Source organism: Pristiophorus japonicus, chromosome 7 (assembly GCF_044704955.1).
Source record: "Pristiophorus japonicus isolate sPriJap1 chromosome 7, sPriJap1.hap1, whole genome shotgun sequence".
Taxonomy (NCBI): domain Eukaryota; kingdom Metazoa; phylum Chordata; class Chondrichthyes; family Pristiophoridae; genus Pristiophorus; species Pristiophorus japonicus.
The window spans coordinates 134,004,402-134,027,737 of record NC_091983.1 but is presented as its reverse complement, the minus strand read 5'-3'; positions in this window follow the sequence as shown (position 1 = coordinate 134,027,737).

Below are 23,336 nucleotides of genomic sequence, written 5' to 3'. Positions count from 1 at the left end.
AATGATAATCACGTGTCACGGCCCGTCAGATTTGGACTTGGACCAGCCAAGTTCCTCTGCTCTCCCTAGTAAAAAACTGTGTACTGCATGGGAGCTGGGCCAGCATCCCTGTTGAAATGCAAGGGCTAATCAAGCCATTCCAGCGGCGAAAGGATGAGCTGTCCATTCAGGCAGACTGCCTGTTGTGGGGTAACCGCGTAGTGCTACCCAAAAAGGGCAGGGAGACGTTCATCTCGGATCTCCACAGCACACACCCGGGTATAGTAATGATGAAAGCGATAGCCAGATCCCACGTGTGGTGGCCCGGTATCGACTCTGACTTAGAGTCCTGTGTACAGCAATGCAGCGTGTGTGCTCAGTTGAGCAACACGCCCAGAGAGGCACCACTAAGTTTGTGGTCCTGGCCCTCCAGACCATGGTCGAGGATCCATGTCGACTATGCGAGCCCGTTTCTCGGTAAAATGTTCCTGGTGGTGGTGGATGTTTTTTCAAAATGGATTGAATGTGAAATAATGTTGGGAAGCACCACCACTGCCACCATTGAAAGCCTGAGGGCCATGTTTGCCACCCACGGCCTGCCTGATATACTGATCAGTGACAACGGGCCATGTTTCACCAGTGCCGAATTTAAAGAATTCATGACGCGCAATGGGATCAAACATGTCACCTCAGCCCCGTTTAAACCAACCTCCAATGGGCAGGCAGAGCAGGCTGTACAAACAATCAAACAGAGCCTTAAATGAGTCACAGAAGGCTCACTCCAAACCCGCCTGTCCCGAGTACTGCTCAGCTACCGCACGAGACCCCACTTGGTCACAGGGGTGCCCCCGGCTGAGCTACTCATGAAAAGGACACTTAAAACCAGACTCTCGCTGGTTCACCCCAACCTGCATGATCAGGTAGAGAGCAGGCGGTAGCAACAAAATGTAAACGATGGTCGCGCCACTGTGTCACGGGAAATTGATCTGAATGACCCTGTGTATGTGCTAAACTATGGATATGGTCCCAAGTGGATCTTGGGCACGGTGATAGCTAAAGAAGGGAGTTGGGTGTTTGTAGTCAAACTAGACAATGGACAAATTTGCAGAAAACACCTGGACCAAACAAGGCTGCGGTTCACAGACTGCCCAGAACAACCCACAGCAGACATCACCTTTTTGGAGCCCACAACACACACCCAAAGGATCAACGACACCATCCCGGACCAGGAAATCGAACCCATCACGCCCAACAGCCCAGCAAGGCCAGGCTCACCCAGCAGCCCTGCAGGGCCAACAACATGCCAGCCCAGCGAGGGCACAGCCAACACACCAGAACAGACATTTTTACCGAGGCAGTCCACCAGGGAAAGAAAGGCTTCCGACCGCCTCATCTTGTAAACAGTTTTCACTTTGACTTTGGTGGAGGAGTGATGTTGTGTATCTGTTAAGCATGCACTCCCGTGTTCTGCCACCAGGGAGCTCATCCCCTGAAGTCCCAAGGGATCCCTTGGGAGCAATATATGTAAGCTGGCCCCTAAGGCCTGTTACTCACTCTGGAGTGTCTTAATAAAGACCGAGGTCACTGTTACTTTAACCTCCCTGTGTGCAGTCTCATCTGTGTTAGGAACACAACACATTCCATTTCAGGGCCCACTGGAAGGTGCACCCAAACGATGGAAGTGGAATGAAATATCTCCACCTATCATAAATTATGATTTCTGGCTGAAATCTCATTCGCTGGTACTTTAAACAGCTGGGTTCTATCTCTCAGCCCCGTTGACAGTGCTGGTTTTGAGAACTGCTGCAAAAGGCATTATTAGATTATAATCTTCTCATTTAGTGATCATTCAGTTGTAGTGATCTTTTGGGAATCTATCAAGTCTACAATTCTAACTGGATTCCACTGTGAATGTGAAAAATACATTTTCCTCAATAATTTAAAAACGCATGCTTGGGTTTTTATGCAAAACTTCATAAGTGTCTAACCCTTCTTACATGTGTTGCTATTAAATATTTTAATGTATCCCATTTCACAAATTTAATTAGGAACATTTCAACTCAATGGGCCAGAACTTGGTGGAGCAGAGCATCTCCATTAGTTAGACAATTTTCCTGCAGCCTTCAGCGTAAGATCTTTTGCGCCGTACCTCGCTGGAAATGTGAGCTGGTAACAGCGCGGTGAGGGCAACAGGGCATCTGAGACCTGACTGAATGGTGGAACCAACAGTGTATCTCCTTAACCAATGAGATTTAAGGATTATGAAAGAAGCAGAGAAAGGACTGAGAAGGAAGATGACGTCACGTCAAATCAGATTAAGAAACAGAAATAAAGAGAGGGAAAGAAAGATTATGAGAGAGAACAAAAGAGACAGAAAGGAAAAGTAAAAATAATTAAAAATGAATGTGTCGTTTTTTAAATCTCCAACAATTCACTACTTGAAGGAATGAGACTCCACTGTTTAAATTGTTTACTTTCTCGCCCAGAGAAGTTGATTGACTGTCATTTCCATGATCACAACATTAAATGTTATGCTGTTAATTACTAGACTTAACTTTCTGTGTTGGTTTATTGGCAATTCAGCAAGTTCTTAAAAATAATAGTGATTTTAAATTTTTTTTTGTACTTGGGATGTAGGCATCACTGCCAAGGCCAGCATTTATTGCCCATCCCCTAGTTCTCCTGAGAAGGTGGAGGTGGGTATTGGTCCCCCTCAGGTGTACAGCCACGCGCCGATCGCGAGGTCCTACAACAGGCTACTCACCAGCTGCTGCCGCTACAAAAGACATGGTGCAGCAGATTTAAAAGGCTTGCACAGGAAAAAAAAAAGGGAACATTGATGGTGGGCCTTCTTTTTGAACCACTGGCATTTTTTCGAGACAAGTGAGTGGCTTGATGGACCACTTCAGAGGGCAGTTAAGAGTCAACCATGTTGGTGTGGGACTGGAGACATGTAAATGCCAGATGCGATAAGGACAGCAGGTTTCCTTGCTTTAAAAACATCAGTGAACCAGTTGGGATTTTACAACAGCTTCATGGTCACTTTTATTGATACCCGCTTTTTATGTCCAGATTTTTTTTTAAACTGATTTCAAATTCTCAACCTGCCATGGTGGGATTTGAAGTTACATTCTCTGGAATCCAGGCCTCTGGCTTACTAATTAAGTAACATAACCGCTACACTATCATACATTACCGTACGTGAGGCTATGGACGAGATGCTGTTCGGCGAAGCCAATGGTGGAGTGGCATAAATTGGCCTGCAAGTTCTGTGAATTTGCAACTCACGCTGTGTCTCTCAATCATCGGAACTTGCTGCTCAATTTATACATTAATAACGGTGTGCATTGCTCACACAGTTATCTTTCCAGCAAGTTCCGACCCTAAGTGCTTGAAAATGCTTAAACTGACTTTAAACCAACTTAATTAGTGCTCTCCCCAACCCTGCTTAATCTGCTGGTTAAAATGAAAACAGACGTTGCTGGAAACGAGCAGCAGGTTAAGTAGCATTTGTGGAGACAATAGACAAGTTAGTGTTTCGGATGAAGGCCCTTTGAAACTGAGTAACCTCCAAGCCACGATGTGTTCCATTTGCAGATGTGTAAACCTCAATAAGTTAATTCATTTTTGAATTTTTACCAAACCTGACAACTTATTTTACTCTCATCGTCCTCTGGTTCCTTACAAAACTCGCATTCCAGGATCCATTGCATGTATAAGAACTCTCTAACTAAATGCTAACATAACCATTGGAAATTGATATTTTTACAGGATTTTTGCCAGACTTTGGATTTTCTGTCACCAAACTCTCAGGTCTGTTCACTATCAGGTGAGCTAACATCCATATCTGCCTATATTATAATGATATATATATATATATACATATATATACAAATATATGAAGAATGCAAAGGCCTTAGAGAGGGTGCAGAAAAGATTTACTAGCATGGTTCCAGGGATGAGGGACTTCAGTTACATGGATAGTTACGTGGATAGACTGGAGAAGCTCCTTGGAGCAGAGAATGTTGAGAGGAGATTTGATAGAGTTGTTCAAAATCATGAGGGATCTAGAGAGAGTAGATAGAGAGTTCCCATTGGCGGAAGGGTCTAGAACCAGAGGACACAGATTTAAGGTGATTGGCAGAAGAACCAAAGGCGACGTAAGAAAATACATTTTTACACAGCGAGTGGTTAGGGTGGAGGAGGCAGACTCAATTGTGGCTTTCAAAAGGGAATTAGATAAGTACCTGAAGGAAAAGAATTTGCCGGGCTAGCCTATGGGGAAAGGGCGGGGGAGTGGAACTGGCTGAAGTGCTCTTGCAGAGAGCCGGCACAGGCTTGACCGGCCAAATGGCCTCCTTCTGTGCAGCAACCATTCTATGATTCTATATACATATATACGAACATAAGAAAATGATGGGCAGTAAAAGACCAGATGGTCCTTCAAGCTTGTCCTGTATGGAACTGATCTCAGTAAATCACGTGTGTTATGTGTTTATAACCAAATTTATCAATCACTTCTTCCCATTAGACACTTGAGCCGAGAACTTCTGCTCCTCTTTGGCGTAAGAAACAGACATCCCATCTCCACCAGTTTTCTGCCCCTCCCTCAGTCACACAACAACTTCCGATCAGGGGGAGCGAGCACTTTTTCAGTACATCTCCCCATCCCAACGTCCAATTTGTGGGCATGCCAGGGGAAGGGGGGTCTCAGGCTTCTGGGGAAATCCCCCCAGATACACCCCTGTTATGACCAACAATACAACTGCAGGAAGCAGGTCTTCATGTCATACGTGGTCATACATGGACCCTAATAAGCAGAATACAGACATCAAGCCGGATCAATTGCCATTTGAATCTGGACCCCGCCATCAAGGGAGCGGTAGAAGGACCCGATGCCACCTTGTTTCTGTACAGACTGATATGTGGTTCCATCCTTCAGAGCAGCAAGGTGCCGCTCCAAAATTCTGGTCAGTCCACGGATTAGGTCCCCAAGTAGGTGCCACTTATATGTCCCTAGAATTTAGCATAGGGTCAGGATGGGGACAAAATGGCTTGTGCCACCAGAATTTATATGTAACGATTTTATTTTGCCAACAATTGCCACTCCTGTTCTAAAGGGATTGACTGATCCTGGGACAGCAATTCTATGTGTGCCAGCAACTCACTAGTACTTCACCAGCGACACAAAGACTAACTATGGTCACCCTATTGCTGAGATTAACTAACACTTCATAGAACAGGGATTGTATCTGGGACCTTCTTGGGCTCACTATCATACCAGGTAGTGAATTTACCCATTGAGGGGCTGTAGAATCCAGATTCATAAAACAAAATCCACGATGGAACTTTTCCGTTTGTGTGTGCATGGAAACTAACTTAACTGCTAAATTTAGGCAAAATTTGCTCCAAGCTTAAAAAAAAAATCATAATTGATGTTTATAACTGTCATGTATGTACTTTTGGGATCACTAGCCACTAGATGGCATCACTGTTGGAGGCCATTGGGCTGTATGCACTTATGTGCAGCCCAAGTATAAAAGGCCAGCTATTTTGTACATTAGTCACGTTAGGCCTTAATAAAGCAGAGCCAAGGTCATACCTCTTGGAGTTAAACAGTACTCAGTCTAACAGTTATTGCAGACACAATAATAACATATTTAAAAATAACAAGTGGTTACTAAACTCGCTGTTAAATATATATTTTTTAAAGCACATGTTAGGGTGATACCTCCTGGGAGTGACAACTATCTGATATCATCTGCAGGTGACAAAATACAATAGAAAGCTTTCCAGTAATGAAAAAGAAAGCTTCAGCCAAAAATATTTTGTTCGTTTTGAAAGAAAAGTTATCTTCTCCCTGTCTTTAATTATGGCACATACTTATTCCTCAGCTGAGGCAAAGGTCAGGCAAACTGCTCGCAGACTTTTGCTAGCATCACTGTGTAATCAGTTGCTGAGGAGCATATGAGTCACACAGGGTGATTCATCATCTATCTGGTTTGCAAAGCAGTGCCCTACTCCTCAGTATCTGTCCCCTCCCACCTCCAAGCAGTGTGAATTTGGCATGAGGAAATTGCAGGTACTCTGTATAAACCTTTATCCTACCACTCTCTGTTTCAGCACAATAATGCACCAACATGATAAGCTAATAAATTACCCAATAAAAAGGGAACTTTGTGAAATCTGTCTCTTCCTTTAGATGGCTGGGATTACACTCCCCAACAGCGAATATTTCACACTAATAGCTCCATATGCTTATATTTTATCACCTTATAAAATCTTTGTGCTGCTGTATTGCATGTTCAGAAAAATACCAACTCACATTTTATGCAACTAAAAAAATGCTGATACAAGAGCTGGTGACTGAAGTGAATAAAGTTGTGTGCCTTTTTAAGGCTACAATTATAGTCAGTTGGCTCAAAATATATTCCATGTTGTAGACAATTTTTAAAAATTCGCTCCTGGGATGTGGGTGCTGCAGTCCTTGAGAAGATGGTGGTGAGCCACCTTCTTGAAATGCTGCAGTACGTGTGGTAAAGGTACTCCTATTCTGCTGTTAAGGAGGGATTTCCAGCATTTTGACTGAGCAACAATGAAGAAACGGCGATATATTTCCAAGTCAGGATCGTGTGTAACTTGGAGGGGAACTTGCAGGTGATGGTGTTCCCATGCGCCTGCTACCCTTGTCCTTCTAAGTGGTAGAGGACTCGGGTTTGGAGGTGCTGTCGAAGAAACCTTGGTGAGTTGCTGCAGTGCATCTTGTAGATGGTACACAATGCAGCCATGGTGCGCCAGTGGTGGAGGGAGTGAATGTTTAAGGTGGTTGATGTGGTGCTAGGCAAGCAAGTTGCTTTGTCATGGTTGGGGAGTCGAGCTTCTTGAGTGCTGTTGGAGCTGCACTCATCTAGGCAAGTGAAGAGTATTCCGTCACACTTCTGACTTGTGCCTTGTAGATGGTGGAAAGGCTTTGGGAATCAGGAGGTGAGACACTTACCGCAGAATACCCAGCCTCTGACCTGCTCTTGTGGCCACAGTATTAATGGTCTAGTTAAGTTTCTGGTCAATGGTGACCCCCCAGGATGTTGATGGTGTGGGATTCGGCTGTGGTAATGCCATTGAATATCAAGGGATGGCGGTTAGAGTCTCGCCCTTGTAGGAGAAAGTCACTGTCTGGCACTTGTGTGGCGTGAATATTAATTGCCACTTACCAGCCCAAGCCTGAATGTTGTCCAGGTCATGCTGCATGCGGGCATGGACTGCTTCAGTATCTGAGGAGTTGCGAATGGAACTGAACACTGTGCAATCATCAGCGACTATCCCCAATTCTTAGGATGGAGGGAAGTTCATTGCTGTAGCAGCTGAAGATAGTTGGGCCTAGGACACTGCCCTGAGGAACTCCTGTAGCGATATCATGGGGCTGAGATGATTGACCTCCAAACTAAATATATCTCAATGGGGCCATTAATGCATTTCTGCACTCCATTAGCATTAGCTCGCTGAATTATCTGGGGCAGTAGCCAAAAGCCTGCTGTGCTCTCATTTAGCACACAAAGCGGTAAATGCAACATTCGTGGGCAAGCCTCATGAAGACTGTCGATTCCATGAAAACATCTTTAAAAGAGCACGGGGCTAAAATTGCCCCTTTTGTTAAGGACTCTGGCGGTGACCATATCCGCCTTGCTCCCCCCACTTCCGCCCCGCTGCTGCCGAAGCCTCTGAAGTGCGTGATTAGAGCGCACACCTCTGATGTCCCGCCCCAAAAGCAAAATTTATCTCCAAAAGTCTTGCGCCGCGGTTCGGTGCCCCTGACAGCATTTTGTGTCAGTGCACTCCTTGTTGATCGGCGGCACGGCCAGCAACACAAGTTGTATTGTTGGCCAACTGCCAGGTCGACCCAACAATTATGCCCCCGGGTTCTGCCGTCCCCTCAACAGGCAGCCTAGCACCCCATCTTGGGTGCCAGGCCGCTGGCCCAGCCGAAACCTTCCCTGATGGCGCAGGCCCAGTGGACCTAACTAAAATAAATGCAGAGTTTGCAGCGGCCCTCCCCTTTAACTGAAGGGGAGAGACATGGTGATGCACCAGCGTGATGATATCACCAGCCCGGCGCTGATGACAGCGGTGGACACTCCGTCCTGCCCCCACTTCCGCCCCCATTATGACTGAATTCCGCCCTGCTCGGAAAAAAAAGATAAAGTGCTGAATTTTGCTGGATAGGCCATCCCATTTCTGGCAGAGGGCAATTTCTGCCCCCACATGTCACCATAATCTGGGGGTACAAATTGCCCCCCACCTGAAACGGGGTGCTCCCGTAGCTGCAATTCAGATCGACTCTTTCGTGAAATTGCGCTCTTTGGCTTTTTTTTTGTTTTGATCCGGAAGTCGGTGTAAATGGGGACGGTGATATACCTGAGGGGCAAAAACACGGCAGTGACAGCAACTGAAGGGCAGAAGTTGGAGGCGGTGCGTATTCACCGCCGCAATGACATCATCACGGCACCGCGTCACCACGGCTCTTTCCTTTGCTTAAAGGGGAGAGCCTTCGCGCTTTTTAACCTTCGACCCACTGCACCACCAGGGAGCATTTTGGCCGGGCCAACGGCCTGGTACCCAAGAGGGGATGCCAGGCTGCCTATTGGCGGCCCAGCCAAACCCGAGAGTATAACCTGGCAGCCGGCTGACAAAAGAAAACCTGGCAGCGGCAATACAACCTCCCCTTTAAGGGAAGTCGCACCACCGCTGTAGAAGGCCACAGCCTCACTGGACCACCGGGTTTTGGCGCCGTCGGGCGGGCGGAAGATTTTCGAAGGGGAATGTCGCCATCAGGGGTGGTAGATCAGTGTTGTGCACGGTGATGGCGCACATACCGCGGATCGGCAGTAGCGGAGCGGTAAGGGGGGGATCGGGGACCTCTGGGAAACTCGGGAGGGCAATTGGGCTATCAGTGGCTATTCCACCAAAAGTCACCGGCCACTCCACTCCGCAGCGTGGCTGCCGATTTGCGGTGGTAACAGGCCTTGAGGAAAGGGGCAATTTTGGCCCCATGGTATCTTCACTGGCTTTGCTATCATTTTCTTCAGCATCCTATTGAAATGGGAGTAAGGGAACTCCCATGGATGCAGTTCTTAAAGTGACAAAAGCATTGTATTTTTTCCAATATTTACAGTATATTTTTAGTAATGTTGCTGTTATGACACATTTGCTCCATATTTTTGATATTTCAATTTTTACTATTTACTTCCGATAGAGTTTGGGGGTAATTTTGTTTTTACTCCTTAAGGTAAGTTTATCTTTAATGTGCCTTAATATAGTGGAGGTAAAATTTACCTTAGGCAGTAGCGCAAAGGGGGCGATAACAATTCGACAATCCGTTTTACACTCTGGCCAATTTTCTTTTCAATTGACTGGTGGTCATTTCATGTCATGTCAGTCGGGGTCAACACAACTCTTGCTGCTCGCTGTCCCACAGGCAGGAATATATTGGAAGGTCACACAAGAATGCAATTCTGCAACTGTTTTTGGCTGAGAGTCACTTCAAATACTTTTGAAGCTGCAATTTCTGAGCATTTCAAGGTACTTTGTGAACCTTGCTTAGAATTTTAAAGGAGCTTCTGCATAGCAAAGTAATGGATTTCCTGCTGGGGATTCAATTGTTCCTGTGCTTTGGAACATAAGAACATAAGAAATAAGAACAGGAGTATGCCATACAGCCCTTAGAGCCTGCTCCACCATTCATCATCATCATCATAGGCAGTCCCTCGAAACGAGGATGACTTACCTCCACGGCAAAAAAAGGATGAGTTCACAAATGTTTCAATGAAGGACCTAATATTCCAGGTTCTGAACTACATCCTGAAGGGTGGAAGATGCCTGTGCATGGATTTTTAAAAAAACGTGTGGTAGCCTTAGCACACCAGCCACCACACGGGCTTGACAGAGCTAGGTCTTGGTCCAGTGGCAAGGGTTATCCAGGACGACTGGAGGCCTGCTCTGCTGCACACATATCACAGTGTGGGCTGGCCCATCCGCCATTCAATAAGATCATGGCTGATCATTGACCTCATCTCCACCTTCCTGCCCGATCTTCATATTCCTTGATTCCCTTAGTCCAAAAATCTATCTATCTCAGCTTTGAATATAATCAGAGATTCAGCATCCATAGCCCTCTGGGGTAGAGAATTCCAAAGATTCACAACCCCCTGCGTGAAGAAATTCCTCCTCATCTCAGTCTTAAATGGACTAACCCTTATCCTGAGACTGTGCCCCCTAGTTCGAGATATTACAGTCAGGGGAAACAACCTCTCAGAATCTACCCTGTCAATCTCCCTCAGAATCTTGTATGTTTCAATGAGATCACCTCTCATTCTTCTAAACTCCAGAGAGTACAGGCCCATTGTACTCAATCTCTCCTCATAAGTTTCGAGCAGGAGAAGGATAAGAACTGGCAGAGAAAAAGATAGAAACCAGAACAGTGTAGTGTTATTCACACAGACAACGCCTGGACCCGCAGGTCTATAAACCATGGAAGACCTATCTGGACTTTTCATATCGGCACTGTCTGAGAAGCGCTGCGTTTTCCACCTGATACCATGACAGAGATATGCCAGCTGTTTGAACTTTACTTGCAGCCTCTTTCTATCAGGAGCACTGCCTTGTCTGTGGCTATGGAGATGACAACAGCACTTAGCTTTTATGTGTCTGAATGCTTCCAAGCGCCCTGTGGTGATATTAGTCACGAAAGTCACTCAGCAGTTCATCGCTACATTAGACGCATCACGGACACACTATTCATGCATTTCTCTGAGCTTATTCAGTTCCAAATGAATTCAGCAAAGCAGAGAGAAAGAGTCATCAACTTCTATGTAGTGACTGGATTCCCACCAGTGCAGGATGCCATTGATGCCACCTATGTAGTTATAAAGGATCCGTCAACAAATGCCCCTTCAGTATCATGAACAGGAAGTGATGTCATTCCCTAAATGTCCAGATGGTCAGTGATGCTAGCCACGTCATTATTTATTGCAAAGGGGATGGAGTATAAAAGCAGTGCAGTCTTGCTACAGATATACAGGGTATTGGTGTGGCCATACCTGGAATACTGCGTGCAGTTTTGGTTTTCAAATTTACGAAAGGATACACTTGCTTTGGAGACAGTTCAGAGAAGGTTCACTAGGTTGATTCCAAAGGTGAGGGGGTTGACATGAGGAAAGGTTGAGTAGGTTGGGCCTCTACTCATTGGAATTCAGAAGAATGAGAGGTGATCTTATCGAAACGTATAAGATTGTGAGGGGGCTTGACAAGGTGGATGCAGAGAGGATGTTTCCACTGATGGGGGAGACTAGAACTAGAGGGCATGATCTTAGAATAAGGAGCCGCCCACTTAAAACTGAGATAAGGAGAAATTTCTTCTCTCAGAGGGTTATAAATCTGTGGAATTCGCTGCCTCAGAGAGCTGTGGAAGCTGGGACATTGAATAAATTTAAGACAGAAATAGACAGTTTCTTAAATGATATGGGGACCGGGCGGGGAAGTGGAGCTGAGTCCATGATCAGATCAGCCATGATCTTATTGAATGGCGGTAACCATGATTTATTTATTCTCTGACAATCCAGAATGCCTGCATTGCTCAGAGTAATGTGACAGACTGGTTGTTGGAGATCAGGGGTACCCGCTTCAGCCTTGGCTGACAGCACATTTGCGGAATCCAAGGACAGAGACCGAAGAAAGGTTAATTAGGAGCTGCCAGGGTCATGGTGCATTGGACTATTGGATGTCCTGAGCGAGGCTGCTCTGCAAGCTATCTACAATCATAGTCATTACCGCACCTCCAGAAGTGACAACTGTCATTGAAGCCTTTTTGCTGAGGCCGCATTGAGCTCCTGAACTGGCAGTCACCAGGGTATTCCTCACATAATGCATTTCCTCTGGCATTGTATTGCAGATGCAGCTTGTGATCTCCTCCAACTTTTCCACCACCTGCGCCTCATGCAAGGGAGCTGATCCCACTACCTCCATATGAAATCTATGCTCCTGAATCATAGATGTTTTAAAGACTGGTCCCCAAGATCTTAGTCCTTAGGCTCTTCAATCGAAGACAGTGGGGCCGAAATTGCCTCTTTTTGCTGTTACCACCGCAAATCAGCGGCCACGCTGCAGAGTGGAGCGGCTGCCGAATTTTTGTGGAATGGCCGCTGATAGCCCAATTGCCCTCCCGCGTTTTCCCGGTGTGGTGTATGTAGCACACAAATCACTGACTCCACACGGTCTGGTGTAAATCTAACTGCTGTGACCTTCGTCCTTTATTGTTCAGCTCCAGAGTGCCTCTCAGGTGTGGTGGTCAGCCTTATATAGCACCTGTTGCAGGTACTACCAGGGTTTCCCACCACAGCGCCCTCTGTGGTGTGGCATAGTGCTTACATTACATTTAAGGTACTGGGACGATACACACATCAATACATAACATCACCTTCCCCCCCCCCCCCCACTAGGACGCAGGACAACGATACACACATCATTACATAACATCACATTTGTCCAAAAGAAGGCAGGTGGGCATAGACAGTGCGTTAGTATGGTACATATTATCTGATACATTAACTGGTTATTGACTGGTAACGGATCCTTGATTTCCTTGTTAGCCGTTATCATTAATTGTACTTCATCCATTATTTTACACAAATACAGTGGCCATTCAGCATTAAAAAAGTAATTCTTATTATAAATTCACTATCTCACATTAACATAGCTCATTTTAGACTCGCTCTGCCTTACAGAAGTCCTTTGTGGGGACCACCTCTTGGTAAGGCCCTTTTAAGACTCCCAGGTGCATTTCCTTTTTAAGGCGCAATCTTTGATGCAGGAGGATTCCACGAGGCTTCTCCTTGGGCGCCGCCATCTTTGATGCTCTGCTGCTCCGACATGATGCCACTGCCATCTTCTTCTCCGCCGCTCCGGATGCCCTCTGCCGCCGCAGCCTCAGCCCCCACAGGCAAGCAGCCCTGCACAGAGGGACCTAGTGGGGGGGGAGTGAGCCGGCTGGGTGCGAAGGATCCAGGATGACCGAGGAGCTGTTAGCGTCAGGCGGCGGCAGCAGCTGGACGTCGGCGGCTACGGAGGCCGCAGGGGACGCGGCAAGTGCGGCCGCTGGAGAGGCAGCAAGTCAGGTGGCAGCGGAGGGGAGCTGTGTGTGAGGTCCGGGGCTGGGGCTTGCTTGTGGGGGCTGGGGCTGCAGGATCTCGTTGTGAGGTCCAGGCCTGGGACTTACCTGTGGGGGGATTGAGGCTGCAGCTCCAGCTCGGTCGGCGCTGCTTTCTGGGGACCCGGGGCACGGCAGCACCCCGGGGAGTGGTGAAGTCTTCCCAGCTCCCACGGACCGTCCCCATCCACCTCCGGCCGAGGAGTGTCGGCCCATCGCCCGCAACGACCCACAAAGGTAAACCGTGCGTCTCGTCCCCTTGGGATACCTGCACCATCGCTCTGCCAAGAACAGGTATCAGTTCCCTGGTGTAGGTACGCAGCTTCACCGTGACCGGGACCAGCTTGGGTCGTGCAGCTGGGTTAATCCACAGTTTATCAAAAGTTCTCCGACTCATTAACGATGGACCCGAGCCCGTGTCCACTTCCATACTCACAGGGACTCCGTTGATTTTTACTTCCATCACTGGGGGCGAATCGTCAGTACATGTGTGCAGTCCAAACATCTCATCATCTTCTGCCTGCTCCTCGCTAAACAGTAGATCATCCCCCATCTCCTCAGCCACATGGTGAGTCTAATTTCTTTTACACATACGCTGAAGGTGGCCTTTCAGGTGGCAGGTATTGCACGTGTATTCCGCAAACCTGCACCGGTGAGCTCCATGGCTTCCTCCACAACGCCAGCATGGTGCTGCTTGATTGGCCCCCCTCAGCGGACTCTGAGTTCCAGGATCCCGAGGTCCGTGCTCTCTGCCCTGGGCAGAGCCACGTTCTGCAGTTTTGTCCGTGGTGGGCGCTATCCTGTGGACAGTGCCTGCCGGGTTCGAGACTGTGTGGATTATTTGCTTGGTGCTGCAAGTCGAGGTCATATATGCCCGGCTGACGGTGATGGCCTTTGTCAGAGTGACTGTGGGTTCCGTGGCCAGCAGCTTGTGAAGGAGGCCCTCGTGGCCAATCCCTATGACGAAAACGTCCCGCAAAGCCTCGTCAAGGTGTGCGCCAAAATCACACGGCGCCGCGAGTCTCTTGAGGTCTGCAGCATATTTGGTGACATCCTGGCCCTCAGGTCTGCAGTGATGATAAAATTTGTATCTGGCCATGAGGATGCTCTCCTTCGGTTTCAACTGGTCACGAATGAGTTCAGTCAGCTCCTCGTATGACTTGTCCCTGGCACTCCCAGGTACCAGCAAATCCCTGACAAGACAGTAAACCTCATCTCCACAACTGGAGAGCAATATCGCCTTACGCTTATCTCTCATTGCGTATGTGCCCTCCGTCAGGTCATTTGCTGTGAAGTAGTACTCGAGCCTTTCCGTAAAGGCCTCCCAATCATTGCCCATGGTAAAATCCTTTAGCGAGCCCAGAGTAGCCATGGTTGCGTGGAGTTTGTCCGCTTCCTCGTTGCCAATGTGGTGTATGTAGCACACAAATCACTGACTCCACACGGTCTGGTGTAAATCTAACTGCTGTGACCTTCGTCCTTTATTGTTTAGCTCCAGAGTGCCTCTCAGGTGTGGTGGTCAGCCTTATATAGCACCTGTTGCAGGTACTACCAGGGTTTCCCACCACAGCGCCCTCTGTGGTGTGGCATAGTACTTACATTACACTTAAGGTACTGGGACGATAGACACATCATTACATAACACCCGGCAGTACCCCGATCCCCCCCCCCACCACCGCTCCGCTGCTGCTGATCCATCTTAAGCGCATCATCACCATGCATACCGCCGATCCCTGATGGCGACATTCCCCTCCAAAAATCTTCAACCAAAACAAGCTTTTTCTCAGTGGTCCAGTGAAGCTGTGGCCTTCTGCAATGGCTGTGCGGCTTCCCTTAAAGGGGAGGACGCACTGCTGCTGCCGCCATGTCGTTTTTGTCTGCCAAGTTGTCGGGTTCGGCTGGGCCGCCAACAGGCAGCCTGGTACCCCCTCTTGGGTGCCAGGCCACTGGCCCAGCTGAAAACCTCACTGTTGGCCCAGTGCCCCGAAGTTTAAAAATTGCAGAGGTTCTCTCCTTTACGTGAAGGAGAGAGCCATGGTGACGCGGCGCCGTGATGATGTAATTGCACCCGCACCCAACTTCCGCCCCTCAGTTCCTGTCACTGCCGCATCATTGCCCCTCAGGTGTAGTCACCACCCCCCTTAAGACTGACTTCCGGATCAAAACAAAAAAAAACAAAGAGCCGGATATCACGTGAGAGTCGACTTGAACCGCAGCTGTGGTAAAAACCATTGAAACAGGGTTTCCAACTCAGCCATTTCTGCTAGTCCCCCAACCCTTGCACCCCCAGGAATGGTAGCATAGTGGTTATGTTACTGGATTAGTATTCCAGAGACCTGGACTAATAATCTGTAGATGTGAATTCAAATCTCACTACGGCAGCTGGGGAATTTAATTAAATAAAATCTGAATTAAAACGCTAGTATCAGTAATGGTGACCATGAAACTACCTGATTGCACTAATGTTCTTTAGGGAAGGAAACCTGCTGTCCTTACCCGGTCTGGCCTATATGTGACACCAGATGCCACAGCGATGTGGTTGACTCTTAACTGCTCTCTGAAATGGCCTAGCAAGCCATTCAGTTGTACCAAAACCACTGCGACAAAGTCAGCACTGTGGGAGTAACTTCACCACACAGACTGCAGTGGTTCAAGAAAGCAGCTCACCACCACCTTCTTAAGGGCAATTTGGGATGGGCAATAAATGCCGGCCTTGCCAACGACGCCCATATCTCAGGAATGAATAAACCGGAAGAGTTGGATGTTTCCTCATCATTCCTTCTCAACTCCTCCTGTCACTGATGCTCTCTGGCCCATTCAGTGACATCCCCTCTGTCTCAGTAATGCCTTTATCCTGAGTGGGTGACTCTAGGTTGTTGCTTAAATAAGTAAAATTACATGATGGATGAATCAGGTGGAGCAAGAGGTGCCACTAGTCTCATCAGATGATTCTTTCTGTAAGTGTCTAGCACCTGTGAGACACAAAAGTTTAGAAAAGTACTCTCTGACCTATCAAGTCATCAGAATGTCCACAGACAGTAGTGTAAGTGCTCTATCCCATTACCAACCTGAACTAACTCCCCCAGGCTCCCTGTCCAAGAATTGGAGGGCATCTCAGGAGCTTGATGTGAGCCATTCCTCCACCCATGGCAGTCCTTTGCCTCTGGTTTTGCAAAGACATGCAACAGGCTATCTTACAATGTCTTTCTACCGAGGTCCTGCAAACATTCCTTTGTGAACATGCTATCAGGTTCAGGTAATGCAGCAGCCTTTTCATTGTTTACTCAAACGTTACAGGAAATGTGATATAGAACAGTGGATTGGAAGAGGAAGAAGTCGACCATCAGTGAGATGGTGCAGGTCTCTTATGCCTACTAAGAGCCTTATTCATTTCTTCCTTTACACTGTGTGATCCTGGATGACGTGGAGGTGAGTCAGCAGTATCTCAACATCTGTTTGGGAACTTGTAACTTCACTTACCTTGCCAGCCTGGTGAGTTAATTAAAGCATTTCAGCTTTAATTTATAGATAAACTTTGCACTGGCCACCAGTTCCACCTCCCTTCAGATTCCCAGCACATTATTTTTCTGGGACATCGCTCCCTGGGTGCCAGGGAATCTTTGTCTTCTGGCTCGTATCTCTGACGGCACTATCACCATTGCTTCCTTTGAGAATCTTCAGGCCGTGGTCAGATATGGCTTGTCCTTGCACCATCACTTTTTCACGGTCAAGTGCAGCTACAACTCTATTTCTCTCTCAGCCAAGGGCAGAGAGGACCCAGAGTTTCCAGCAGTCGCACTTAAGCCTGCCTGTCCCATGTAAGTGAAAGACCCTCACACTGACTCCACAATTTTTGGCGGTATCAGCATTGGAATGCACCAGCGGGGATTGCAACTTGAAGAATTTTGAGATTAATCAAAAAATTATGTGAAATGACTTTGAAATCTGCACAAATCTGGAACTCTATCCTGACTTCAATGTGAGACACACAAATATTTTTGTGCCTAAAAGCATTATAATCTGAATTTGAAAAAAGGCAAAAGACTACAGATGCTGGTCAGGTCAGCATCTGTGGAGAGAACAGATGAATTAATATTTCAAGTGTGGACCTTTCATCTGAACTGGAAGAAATTACAGATGAACAGCATTTAAAAAGGAACAAAAGAAGAGGAAAATACACACAGACACAGAGGAGAGAGGAATTGGAATGACATACAAAGTGCTTATAAGGAAAACAGCAAATGGTTAAATGGCTGAAGTGATATTAACATGAGATAATAGGAGGCATAATGAAAGAAATTAAAGACAACAAGAATGTGTGACAAGCTGACGCAGGGAAAGGGTGGGGAGCAAGGCAGGAAAAATTGGGTCTTCAACTGTTTTTTCAATTGAATTTTGTTTTGGAAAATTAGCATTTTTTTTTACTAATATTCTCTTTTATGTGCCTTGAGGTCTCTTAATAACTGAAATGCCGACACTCATTCCATTGCAGCTGTAAAATTTCCACATAACTGAGGTTATAGTTACAAAATGAGAGTTGTAAAGACTGAGATCACAAGGGTATTGGTGCTCAACAGAGCAGCACATGAAGGCATGCTGCCTTTTGGAATTTAAAAGCAATTTGAAACTGAGTGTTTCAAATGGACAGCACATTAATGCAGGCAGCAGATTTCCCCCAACATTTTCCTTATGATTAAGTAGTAATGATAAAATCTCTTCCCGATAAGATTAATCAAATTAAAGATCCAATTGATTGACTGGTGGACACTGGCACTGGCACAGACAAAAATAAACCCACAGCTCAAAGCCCAGCAAAGGAGAACAGAAAGCAAAGCAGAATCTGCTGGGTGCTGGAGTAAGCTATAGAAATGCTAAGTGCAAGCTAAAGGTTAGTCAAGGGAAAGCCAAGGCAAAAAGGGGGTGAGACAGTGGCAGGAAACCAGCACCCACCCACCCAGGCCTCCAGCAGGAACAACATACCAGCAGAAATTTCAGTCCCTCTCATTATTAAATGATTTGACTCATTGACTTACACCACCAAGATACATATAACCAAGGAGGTCCAAAGGTGTAAACCCAAGGGTGTGCTGCCTATTACGAAGGAGCCTCCTGATGCAGTGTGCTACTATTAACAACATGAATGCCCTTTTTACAACCTTGGTCAGAAGATGCATTTGGTGGACAGCCAAAACACTACTGACATGGTGAACAAACAATGACCATGCGACATGTGGATATTAAGGATATTAGCACTGGGGAAGGGACAGAGAAACGTACAGTGTTTAACAGATCGACAGATTAGTGAGCTACAAAACAGACCTCACCATGAGACTCCTCAGGACCCAAGTGAACTTATTGAAAGTGCCTTCAGTTTTTACTCCTTCCACTACAAAGTGGAGAAGGTACACAATCCAGCTGTTTCTACACAATGTTTCAAAGGGGCACAGACTCAGTCACAGAGCAGCTAAGTGCAAAAATGGCACAAAATATGATGGCGTGGCAGGGGTCCCACAGGTCCCAGCCAGCTGCGCTAACTGTGGAGGACCCACTCAGCCTGTGCACAAAATTGCTCGTGCTTCGAGGAAGCCGGTAACATCCAGAGCATAAATCTAGCCAGCAAGATACCTGCAAAACATATTAATTACATCCTCAGGATGATTAGTTCAGGCTTCTGGATTACTAGTCTAGCAATATAACCACTACACTACCCTACCTTACGTTCATGTTAACTATTGTAATTTTTTGCATAATTTGCAATAAAAAACTGGTGCAAACTTAGGGTAGTTGTTAAAATTAGACAAATGTTGTTATATACAAATAAGTTAATATAGTCCCCAACATGATTTTCACATGTAGCATACATTATTTTAAATTGGAAAAATAGGGACTAATCCCAGCACACATTAACAGTGATTTTTTTTTCAAAGTATACATAATGACCCTGAATTCGGCCCCTACTGTGCATACGCCTAAATCCGGAACTTGCAATCTGTCAAGAATCCTTTTATGTTCTTATGTAAATTAATTTTTCTAAAATTTAAATTTTTGTTTTAAAAATTAATTAAATTCCATTTTGATTAATTTTTAATATGTGCTGTTTTTAAAAGATTTATTTCAAGAGTTTGTGTATTTTTTGGGCTGTTCCCATTCATACTTATGGTGATTCTGTATATACAAGTATGAATGGGAATACCCCTACTTTGATTGGATGGGCCGGCCCACGTGATCTCAGGGATGCATGCGAATACATGGGCCTCTAAGCAAGCCTTCACGTAGAGGCCCAGGATCGCAGGTCTCCGAACTACCCGGATCACCAGGTAAGCTCGCAGATATTTTTCAGGTCGGAGGCATCCGCCCGCGGGAAGCCTCCAACAGCAATTTCTGGGCCATTATATAAAACAATTATATCATTGGTTTTTACATGAAAATATGACTATTGTTTTCCCATAATTTTGTATTTCTTATGTTAAGCAGCACTGTACTATGGTACGCATAATGTCACCCATCCACCGACTTTTCATCCTGACATGATGCAGGCTACGCTGCACGAAAAGAAACAAAGTAATACATGGTCAGGGGAATGACTGCTAATGCTTACAGATGTCTCTCGTTGGCATATAATAAGCATATGCATGTCCTTGTGCTGGCCCAAAATCCCTGAACATCCAGTTCTCTATTGGCAAACACTTCCTTATCAATAGGGCTACGCAGAATGATTTTGTAATGCTTCTGTTTTATGCCAAATGGCTCTCAACCTTTCAGTTTGCTTTGTGATGTGTAATTTAAGCTAGTTGTTGAAACAAGATGAGAAAAAAATAATTTAATGTGGAAAAAAATGCAGAAATATCTGTTGCACTTTTAATTTTGTATTTTTAACCACTCCCTGAAGTCTTGTGTTCATAGCTCCTATTAAGTCATCCTCAACTCCAAGGGATTGCCTAAGAAGGAACTCATATTGAAGATAAAGATTAATATGTGACTTGTGAAATAATATTTTGTTCAAATGTGATTTATTAAAGGATTGTTGTTTTTGCAGTGGGATGTCATACAAAGCTGACTACAATGTGCAGTGGATGACATCACTAAATAGAACAGCAGTGGAAAATATATAAATCGGTTATCAATAGAGTCCAACAGAAATATATCCCACTAAAAAGCAAGAACAAGCTAGCCAATAACGACATACCATGGATGAATAAAGAAGTAAGGGCAAATTTGAACTACAGAAAAAGACACACACTAAGTACATAGACAATAAAGGAAAGGATTTCAAAAGGGAATACGAAAAGATTAGGGGCTAGATTTTACACTTTTGTGCATATTGCCCCAAAATGGGCGTTATTTCCAGCGTGGGCAGTAAAAATGGGTTTTCAGATCGCTGGCTTCTCGCCCATTCTCAAAGCATCTAGTCTCCATTTTTGAAATTGGCCGTTACCACGAGCGATATGAAATGGGTGGTAGCATTAAATCTCTCTGAGCTTCTGCCGTAAAATGTCGCCATCATTAGCAATGGTATGGCAACATCGATTCCCACGATTCAGGAGGTCAAGGGTCATCATGACATGCGCAGAAGAGGAAACAGAGAGAGCTGAGAGGGATTGAAAGCATGTGTGGCTGTGGTGTGTGCTTGTTTGGCTATTTTGTGAGGCACGAGGGAGATTCACCAGCAGTAAAAAGCCTACTAAACACCAAGAACATAGTTGGCACCGAGTTTTTGTCCAAAAAATAAGATATAACATGGAAGGGATGGTGGCGGCCTGGGAGCTGGTCACCAGGAATACTGGTGGCAGAGGGCTCCCAGTGGTCCAGGAGCGTGGCACTGCACCCCAAGGTGCCGCACCCCCATTGCCAACCACACATGAGAGCCAGGAGCAACATCTTGCTTCTGGCTCAGAGCACGTTCCCACTTTGGGACCGTCCTCTCCTGTATCTGTCCTGGCAGTGGTTCGGCTGTCAAACCCCCCCCCCCCCCCAAAATGAAGCATCACCTGAGGAGCTCCTCAGCCAGGTGGTTTGGAGTCAGGAGGGGAAGAGGAAGGGGTAGAGGTGGGGAGGAGAAGTGGGGGGGGTTTGTTTTTTACAGAAATACTGCTGGTTTCAGACAAATGTTCAAGTTTAAATTTTTTTTATTCAACAAAACTTTGTTGCGCATTGTCTCAGATAGCTGCATCGTTACACGCTGGTGATTCCTTAACATCAAAGGGTATGTTTACACTTAACTTCAATCAACTTAAACTTTAACTGTCACCAAGGTGATGCCCACCATTGCTGTATGAGCTGCACACCCAGCAGTGCGTCAGCCTTGTAAATACCACCAATGTTATTTTAGGCAACACACTCATTGATGAGCTCCTGAAGTAAGGCTCTTGCAGCTATGATGCCACCACTGGCCCTTTCATGCGGTCTACAGGGGGGCGGGGGCATGGCTTCAGCATCAGCCTGATTGTCTGGGCCGAAGTCAGCGTCCGCCTCCTCGTCCTCCTCTTCCTCTCTGTGGTGAGGTGGACTGTCAGGCTCATGAGGCAATTCTTGTCCCCTCCTGATAGCTAAGTTGTGCAGCAGGGAGCACACCACCACAAATTGAGCTAACTGCTCAGGGTGGTATTGGAGCTCGCCTCCTGAATGGTCCAGTCATCTAAAGCACTGCTTAAGCACTCCAATGGTATTCTCCATGATATTGTGAGTGGCTGTGTGACTCTCATTGTATCGCCTCTCGGCTTCGGTGTGGGTGTCACACAGGAGGGCCATCAGCCAGGTGACGAAGCCCTATCTTTTGTCACCAAGCATCCAGCATTGACCTTGTGGCTGATTGTTAAACAAGTCAGATACAGTGCTCTCACGCAGGATGTGAGCATCATGGATATGTATGCTGTCCGGAAATTTAGCATTCACTGCCATTATAATTTGCTGGTGGTCGACAACAAGTTGGACATTTAGGGAGTGGAATTCCTTGCGGTTCCTGAAAACCTCTGCATCCTGAAAAGGTGCCCGCATCACGATGTGCATACAGTCTATTGCTCCCTGCACCTTGGGGAAGTTTGCAATTCTGGAGAATCCGAGAGCCCGCTCAGTCTGTGCCTCCCTGGTCATAGGGAAGCTGATCAAGCCCCTCCTGCATGCATACAGGGCTTCAGTGACCTGTCTAATGCAGCAATGTGTGGCATGACGAAACAGACTGCAAATATCGCCAGCTTAGGCCTGAAAAGAACCTGAAGCGTAGAACGTCAGTGCCGCGGTGACTTTGACCTTGATGGTCAGTGCAGTACTGATGGTGCTGGCAGGCTGCAGATCTCCCCTTATGAGCTGGCATACCTCAGTGATAACCTCTTTGTGGAAGTGCAGACTCCAAAGGCAGGTGGTGTCGGGCAAGTCGAGGTAAGACCGCTTGTCCCTGTACTTGCGGGGGGTGTAACATTTGGTCCTCCTCATTAGTCTGGCACGTCTTACATTGGGCACATAATGCTGTGGAGCATACCTTCGGCCAGCTCAAGTCTGCAGCCTGTAATTGGTCCTCAAGAGAGGGTAAGAAAGGACAGGCCCCATTGCAAAAGCTCTCTGTTTCGATTGGTCACAAACAATGAATGTCCCGATGAAGACACCTATTAAATTCCAATCAGTCACAGTATGGTCAAGAAGTTTGTACAGATGTTCACATCCCCCCAAAGACCTCCAGACTACATCCGACCTCCCCCAAAGTTGAAGCACAGCAGCCTTTTAAAGGATGTGACATGTGATGTAGAACATGGCGTCCATAACGCTGTGATTAGTTCTGGTTCGTTCCACTTTTTCCGGGTTTTTTTTTGGCAAACGATATTGTGGACGATATGGCTGCTAGTTTCGGCAAATGTGATCTTTACGACAAAAAAAAGTGGCCGGTCAGTATTATTGAATCTCGGCGTTAATTCCGTGTGGAAACTAACGCTGGGCGATATTATGGGCGTTGATTCTGATGATTCCGCCCAAAACAAGCGGGCGGGTGGTATGATTTTTTCCTGGCGTTATGCACATAGAAACATAGAAACATAGAAAATAGGTGCAGGAGCAGGCCATTCAGCCCTTCTAGCCTGGACCGCCATTCAATGAGTTCATGGCTGAACATGAAACTTCAGTACCCCTTCCTGCTTTCTCGCCATAACCCTTGATCCCCCGAGTAGTAAGG